Below are 8,384 nucleotides of genomic sequence, written 5' to 3'. Positions count from 1 at the left end.
GGCCTTTCTGGATACAGAAAATGTTCGACTGCAGCCCTGACCAGCACATTCTTCAGACCTCTCACCAATTGAAAACGTCTGGTCAGTGGTGGCCGAGCAACTGGCACGTCACAGTACACCAGTCACTACTCTTGATGAACTGTGGTATCGTGTTGAAGCTGCATGGGCAGCTGTACTTGTAAATTCCATCCAAGCTCTGTTTGACTCAATGTCCAGGCTTATCAAGGCTGTTATTACGGCCAGAGGTGGTTGTTCTGGGTACTGATTTCTCAGGATCTATGCACCCAAATTGCGTGAAAATGTAATCACATGTCAGTTCTAGTATAATATATTTGTCCAATGAATACCCGTTTATCATCTGCATTTCTTCTTGGTGTAGCAATTTTAATGGCCAGTAGTGTAAGTTCTGCTACCATTGAGATGGGAAGGAACTAGGTTGGTGAGTGGTAAGGTGCTGAATCAAATAAATCGATACTGCAAATAATCTTTTCGGGTTTGCCGACGGATCATATTCTGCAAACGCCACAAAATTACATCGATACAACTTTCCGACATCTACAGGTGCTGTTGTCACTGCTACAAGTCGCGACTGGTGACAGGCTCGTGCCAACATCGAAATTTATCAGGCCAGGAGCAGGCAATACGCGTGCACAAGAAGACACTCGCAGATGGAGAAAAGGGTCACTCATAGTGCCTCCAGCCCGGAGTCGTAGGAAGGCGTTCCGAGCGTGCGCTGGGGGAAACGACTGTGCTGCCAGACGTTGCCGTAGTTGAAAGCTAAGTTACATCTCAGCAGTGCGCTACGTCGAATTGTAAATCTAAAGTGGGAATTTGTACAATGTGATCCGAAGGCCAACCCAAGAATATTATTTGCAACAGATCCGTTGTAAAAGCATAAAAAGTTCAATCGATGCTGTTTCAATTAGCTGACTTAACAAACAATAGGCCAAACAACAAAACGAATAGACGTTTTAAGTGCCTTAATGTTCCAGATGAACAGTTAAGACAAGGAATTACATTCTCTTAACTTTTCTGCTCTTACACACACTGAGTATAAAGAGAGCACAAAAAAATTGCAACCATTAGTCGCCTCAAAATTCAATGAAATAAAATTAGTTAACTAAGCATCTTCATGCAGTCCTGGCAACCAGCTTTTCTAAACACAACTTTACAACAGTTCAAATTAGTAGCTCGCATTAGTCGACAACCAAGACAAGAAAAATTAAAAAACAGCCCCAGTAGGCTATCGACGTTTCAGATGAATTACCAAAGCTTATAAACTAGGTCGTGAACACAATCCTTTGGAAAACAAGGTCCTCCAATGGTTGCCGTTAAAGATTATATATTTTTAAAATGTCAAGGATCTAAAACAATAAGGGGATGCCTGAAACACATCAAAAGTCTTCAATAGGCACACATAATTAACCCTAAATTTAAAATACACAAATATGATGAAATATCTAGTCTCAGACACTAAAACAAAAACCAGAGGGTGCATCGAAGAGCAATCACCAAGTAGCTACCAGCTTGAGAGGCCACAAAAATCAAAATATGAATTCCAGTTAATGCTGATGTGCCACAGAACAAGTAGAAAGCCAAGTGATAATAAATGTGAACTATAATTCACTCAGAGTCACTGGCCCCATGCAGTTTTATGTACAACTGTAAACACAAATTAAATACATTGCATACAGTCAGTGTCCACTCGCCAGCCTAGTGCTGTGTATACTGATAGGGAAACCCTCCGCCAAATATGAGGCAGAACGTCATAAAACTTTAACAAGAAGTAACATACTTGCACATTACAAGAAAACAACGCAACTGATGTGTCTACAGAAGTCGGGACTGCACAATAATACAGTGCAATGTGTCTCAATAACCAGGATGGCAGAACCTTATGGTAGAATACAGGGAACTTCCAGAAATCACTTCCCTGGCACCCAGTGGCTATAAGAAAGTGATCTCCATAGTTTGCACATTGTTTCTGGATGAACCACTGGTCATCTGCCCACCCAGCAAGGCAGCTTATTCATAGACTCGCACACCTGCCCCTGACTCCCAACTGCCCAAGCAGAAAGTAAAGAGACAGTTCCAACAGCGTGGGCAGCCTGTTTATGGTCAACACGTCCACTTCGACTCCAAGCAGAGCCAGCTCCCGAAGGCAGTCCCAAGGCCGTTACACAGAGCCTTGAGCAAAATGTATGCCACAAGTCACAGCACTGCGACGGACACTCAACTGACCTCCTTGCCGCAGCGTATGCGCAAGCCTTTATCCTTGTGGAGCAGTACGTCACTGCCCCCTAGTTGGACGCCTGAGCTGCGGTTACCAAGCAATGGTCCAAAGATGTCACGCTAGATCCGCAGGAGCAGTACAGGCTCCTGCACAGCTCACCAAAAGGTCTGCTATTAGAACATGGAAGATAACATAATACGGGGTGAGTCAAAAAGGGCTTGGAATGATATTGAAATTAAGTGAGAACACTTACTGAAACGGTAGTTTTTTATTTATTTATTTATTTATTTTATTTTTATTTTATTTTTTTGATAGAAAATAAACTTAAGTTTCACATAACAGTGCCAAGTGTCATTTTTGTTCGAGGTGACTACCATCTGTGATGCGGCAAACATGAAACAGATAATAAGTTTCTTCCCACACTCGCAGCAGCAAATCGGGTGTGACTTGTGCAGCGGCAGCGTAGATTCGGTTTTTCTGACAGGCTAAATTGTTTGATAGCGGAGGAACAAAGACACAGTCTTTGATGAAATCCCAGAGAAAGAAATCCAGTGGTGTCAAATATGGAGAGCGAAGTGGCCCTGCGACTGTTCCTTCACGGTTAAAAACTTTTGTTTTTTAGAGCAACAGGAATTTTGCCGGTCACTGTGGTCGAGCGGTTCTAGGCGCTTCAGTCCGGAACCACACGGCTGCTACGGTCGCAGGTTCGAATCCTGACTCGGCCACTGATGAGTTTGATGTCCTTAGCTTAGTTAGGTTTAAGTAGTTCTAAGTCTAGGGGACTGATGACCTCAGATGTTAAGTCCCATAGCGCTTAGAACCGTTTTTTTTTTTTTTTTCTTTTACCCAGATTTGAAGGCGACAGAGTTCCACTCCAGTTACAACAGTTAAGAAATGAGCGATTGTACTGAAATGAGTCCGTATTTTACTCTTACTCTATAAAATACTTCCAAAAACTGTAACGGTAGAAGATAACAGTGTACGTGTGATACTAGACAGTGGGGTATTCTAACAGTATGACAGATACATATGTTGTCATGGGTAGATAAAAACCTATGGCTGTTTCTTGATGCAACCTCCCGACAATGTCATAAGAGAATGAGAGAGAAAAATAATGAGGAAGCAACTTGGCCCTGAATTTTTGGGATTCGCAGAAAATAAAAATCTGGGTGGACGGACGCGAATTTGAACCACGATCCTCTCTAATTCAAGTACGTGACTTCATCCCAACGATACCTCACTTTATGTATTTTAGTTAGGTTATTAACCATGATAAATGTTTGTGGAGGATGTGTGCCATGTTCGCTGGATTCTGTTAAGAATCATAAGCGATAATGTGTTTCTGAGCAAAACTTGGTTCCTTAATGAAGGGGTCTGTTTGATTTTCTGGGCCAATTTTGTTTTATAGATCCGACATGGTTCTTATTTTTCAAACAAGTAGCAAGAAGTACAACAGCTGGAGGAACTCCGTGGTTAAGCACTAAAAGAGGTGAATTCGATTGCACTAATCGGATAAATTGTGGCCGGTGTTCTCTCATTTGCAGAACGGATTTATCTTACTGATAACCTTTCCAAGTGTAAAACAGAAAACTGACGAATACTGTCCAAATATTCTTGATCGAGAAGATGAAAAAATGTGTGGGAAGAGCCCTAAAGTTCATGAAAAACATTTCTTTATCTAGGACGTAACCACTGCCAAGGGAGATGGTTCTGTAGTGGGGAACCTATGACACACGAAAGGTTGGAGGTTCAAACTAGTTACCAGATTTGGCATCATCTGCCTTCCACATACTCCCAAATCTACGATACTTTCTAACTGGGAAAGGTTTTGAGCGAACGATAAAGTTATTACAGCTGTAGATGTACGTTTTATAGGCCTTCAGAAAGCGCCGTTTGATGATTTCTTCTTAACTGAAAAACGTTTGATATTGAGCGTTGATCTAGAAATGCTACTTCCGTTCCCGAAATATACTGTCTGCCTCCAGTTCTTCTTTTGCTGTCGTAAAAAACGACAGTCATAGCTGTAAGCCAGGACGAGTAGGGGGTTATTACTTTATCGTTATGTGTGTGTTAGTTTCATTTGTATCACGATAGCTTGTTTCCTGCTGAGTGTACACCGCCCTTAGAAGAAAATGCATTTGCTACCTTATAAAAAGAATTCTACCATGTCAATAATACTTGTTAAATTATATGGCAGGATGCTGTTTGAAATATCCTTATTAGAACGCAACTCACACAGGGAAGTAATTGTGTATCTAAATCAAATATAAATAAGTCAATATATTTCAGTAATAAATACAAAAAGAAGAGAAGCAGGTTCGCGCTAATGCAAAGACTGCGTAAAAATATAAAGATGAAGACAGAGAGTAATCAAGTAAGTCATCAGATTCAGAGGAATTTATAATGTATACAGTTTCCGGTAGAATATGACATTGCGGATCTCAAACACTGTAGCGTATTTGACTACGAACTTACGTAACAAGTTTTGAACGAAATCCCTTGAAACCCAGGACGACATTTATGCACCGGAACTGATGAAATATATTTCTTCTGCACACCAACAAAAATCTGGAGTGTCGGCCACATTTGTCATGAGCGGCCATACGAGCGTACTTATCATCTTCCGCATTCCAGTCCTGATGTTCTGGGAAATTTTATGGCTGCTATTACTGGTAACTGTTAACGAGTTGCTCCCTTTTTGACAAAACCCAGCAGACGATTATGGTAAATTTTCTTGCATTACATTTACTGCTCAAGCGTTATGAAGAGATCAGCATTTGTTATCGTCTTTTTTCTGCATATTTAAAGAACCAGGATGCAAGGATAGTAGGTATCTCTGCGTATGGGGCCATATTATCGTTCTGTGGTAAGTAAGTCGTGTAAAGTGAAACATATTATTATTATCGCTAGTAAACCAATTTCATAATCAAAAGATGCGGTAACCATGTTTTTCGTACGAAAAAAAAGTGTTACAGATTGTACAACCATTGACCAGCGTTTCACAGTTCTTCCAGTTCACTGTCATGCGTAAGTCATTAGAGAAGTCACTATATTTCTCTAAACGTATGTGGAACAGTAACCACAATCTCAGCAATTTCTGAAAGAAATTAGTGTGTATTGGTGTATTGTTAGTGCTGTATTCATTAGTTGTTCGTATCTCCTGTGCACACTACATACTAATCTTGCCTTTTGTACGACGAGGTTGATCACATAGGACTGGGAATGAATCGTGCAATGAAACAGTCGTAGCACTTTCTTAAGAGAATTAGGGTAGCCAAGAAAAACCAAAACCCATATCCGAATGACCGGAGTCAGATTGTGAACCATGCTCCCCTTCTATTTCAAGTCAAGCGCTGAAATTGGTGTGTATTCGAGAGGGGAAAACCATAGATGTGAAAATGTGCTTGGAGAGGGAATTTCACTTCTAACTACTAATACATTAGTGTGCGCATTAAGTAATAAATCACTTTGTGTGCTGGTCATTCGATGTTAACACCGTAAGCTAAACCGGTTCGTTTTACAAGTAATATAATAACTGCTGTGAAATTGTTACTTCCGTTGGCTGTTTAATCTGGAGCTACTCACAGGCGGCTTTAAGCTATTGTTCGCTACTAATTGCCAACAACCCTTTTTTTGCAGAAGTGGAGAAATTACATCAAAACGCGACATATGCTACATGCCGATGTGGTATTATGTATGTGCTGCTAACTAATGCTCTCAAAAAGTTACTGTATGTAGGTTTTTCTGTAATCTGCTTCCATCGTGTTGAAACTTCATGACTGTACCATTTTATTCAATTGCTTATACTTTGATTCAAAGCGTCTCATTCAATTTGCCGAACTATAAGTAACATAATTACAGCTTAGACATTCAAGACGTATATGTAGGCTCTGACTTATGATTTACATTTTCATTTAAAGTCCGTAAACATAACCACTAGAAATGAAAGAATGCATTAGTGGCGTCTTATTGTCATAACGATTCAGACTTCGATTGGTTTCACGTTAAAACTGTCACACCCAGTTGTCAACTGTTCAGTGACCACCTAATGACATCAACGTTACCAGATTTTTAAAGTCGTTTCCCTTTTTATTTCAAACGCTGACTCTCAATTTCCAAATGCTTCACAGATCTACTTGTGCAAATTGCATTACGTCCCTGTAGTTTTGTAACTACAAACCGGATACTTTAAAGAGTGGAAGTCTCATGTATAAAACAGCTTCAAGCTCTCTTGCTTTACAGATGGTTTAAATTGTTAAATATTTGGCGCTAAGCATATAACACCTTTACAGTTGCAGACGAAAATCTGTAATTATGGTTTTTTTTTTTTAGTTTCGGATTGTTCACCTATAGACTAATGAAAAAGTCAAAACCAAAACTGGTAAACAAAAAAAAGTAATAAACTCTTTATATGAACATGTAAGATCTTTCTGGCAAGTAGAGCATAGTGTAAAACCGTTTATTTTAGGCTTGATCATAGTTGAAAGTAAACTGCTCTCTGTTTTAAGAAAAGTTGCTTCCTATGTTGATGACGTCATATTTCCTGAACTGTTTGAGGTGCAATAGCGTAATTTTACAAGTACTGTTAATGGTATATGTGAATACCATCTGTAAAACTCGTTGCGAATAAGGTTACTAGTAAAGATGTAATAAATAAGACGTCATGCCCACTCCTGAAGTTGTACTGCAAGAACAGTGAAAATGCACTAAGTGGTAAACTTTTTTTTTCATATTTTGTGGAGTGTACTCAGCAAGAAAAAGTTTCGAAAACGTTCGAAATACGTGTAAAGTTTGTTGGAAGTTGCTAAATGCTCCCATTTTCATGTTCTGATTGAATCTAGTCTGGGTAATTTGCACGCAGTGCGTTACGATGTCTCCACGCGATAGTGAAATTCTATTAGACTCTATAATGAAATTCTATAACTGTCTGGGAAAAGAGATTCCGAAGTAGTGAAACAGAAGATTGAAATAGACGAAGACGTGTGAAAGGGGGCTTACATATTTAGGGTTACCGTGATTTCCATAAGTCGACTGAGGTGAAATTTAAGTCGTTTCTTTCAAAAAGGACACTTACGATATTCTTCCTTATATGTGTCCTATTCGAGTTTTAGTTCTGCTTTCAATCACCTTGTCATCGATTAGGCGTTAAACCATAATCTTGCGTTCTACCTTTCTTGCTAAAGAAAAACTGTGGAACGAGATGCTTTCACGTAGTATTCGTGAGGTAGAATGCATCTCGGTAATTTTCTCGTTACAATATGTAGGAACGACGTAATTACTTTCATATAGCCAGAAATCCCATCACTTCTTATAGTAACTATCTTTTATCTTAGTAATGTGAATTCTATCCTTGTACTTTTGAGGCTAAGAAGTTTCTGCATAAACTTCGATAAGCGTACTAGGACTAAAATCAGAGTCATTAATATTACAATATTTACGTTACATGTTTGTGGAAATGTTTGTGTGTTGATATTTCCAGTCTACTGTCCGCTAGTATTACCGCTCTGTTGTGTGACCCAGTATATTAACGTATTATTCTGAAAGTGGATGGAATTCAAAATTACGTAATGGTGCTATTTATGATTCTGCACACTATACTGAACGTTCTAAATCAGCACGAGTTGACTCAAAATCTTAGTGTTCTTCTTAGTTTGTGAACTGTGAAAATTTTGTGTGTAATTATATTTTCAGTACGTAATATTTATTTTCGGTATTCTAGTTTAAAGCAATATTTCTTCATATGTTCTTATGAGACACAGTGATATTTAAGTGATAATGTCCATGATTAGCATAAATGTATACCGGCCACTGTGGCCGAGCAGTTCTAGAACATTACGTCCAATTAAGACACATATCTGTTATCGAACTAGTTCTTCTTGCCTGCAGCTGAAACTTGATTAGGAACGTATCTGAAGAAACTACCACTATAACCGTAAGTAATATGTGTCCTGTTCCTCATGGGCACATTTTTTTACTCTAAAATTTCCGAGGCACTCGACTACGGTAGTAGTTACAAACTGAAAGGGCACAGAAGTCGTAAAAATGTTTCGTTTCCTTAAATTTCCCTCCATTCCTAGAGAAATGTTTTTGTTCTGTAAATATTTATCTACTATCATAAAAAAATTAAAAAATCTGGAAAAGGATCTCGCTC

This window comes from Schistocerca nitens, chromosome 1, assembly GCF_023898315.1.
Source record: "Schistocerca nitens isolate TAMUIC-IGC-003100 chromosome 1, iqSchNite1.1, whole genome shotgun sequence".
In the NCBI taxonomy this organism is placed as follows: domain Eukaryota; kingdom Metazoa; phylum Arthropoda; class Insecta; order Orthoptera; family Acrididae; genus Schistocerca; species Schistocerca nitens.
The sequence above is the reverse complement of the archived record's forward strand: the minus strand, read 5'-3'. Positions refer to the sequence as shown.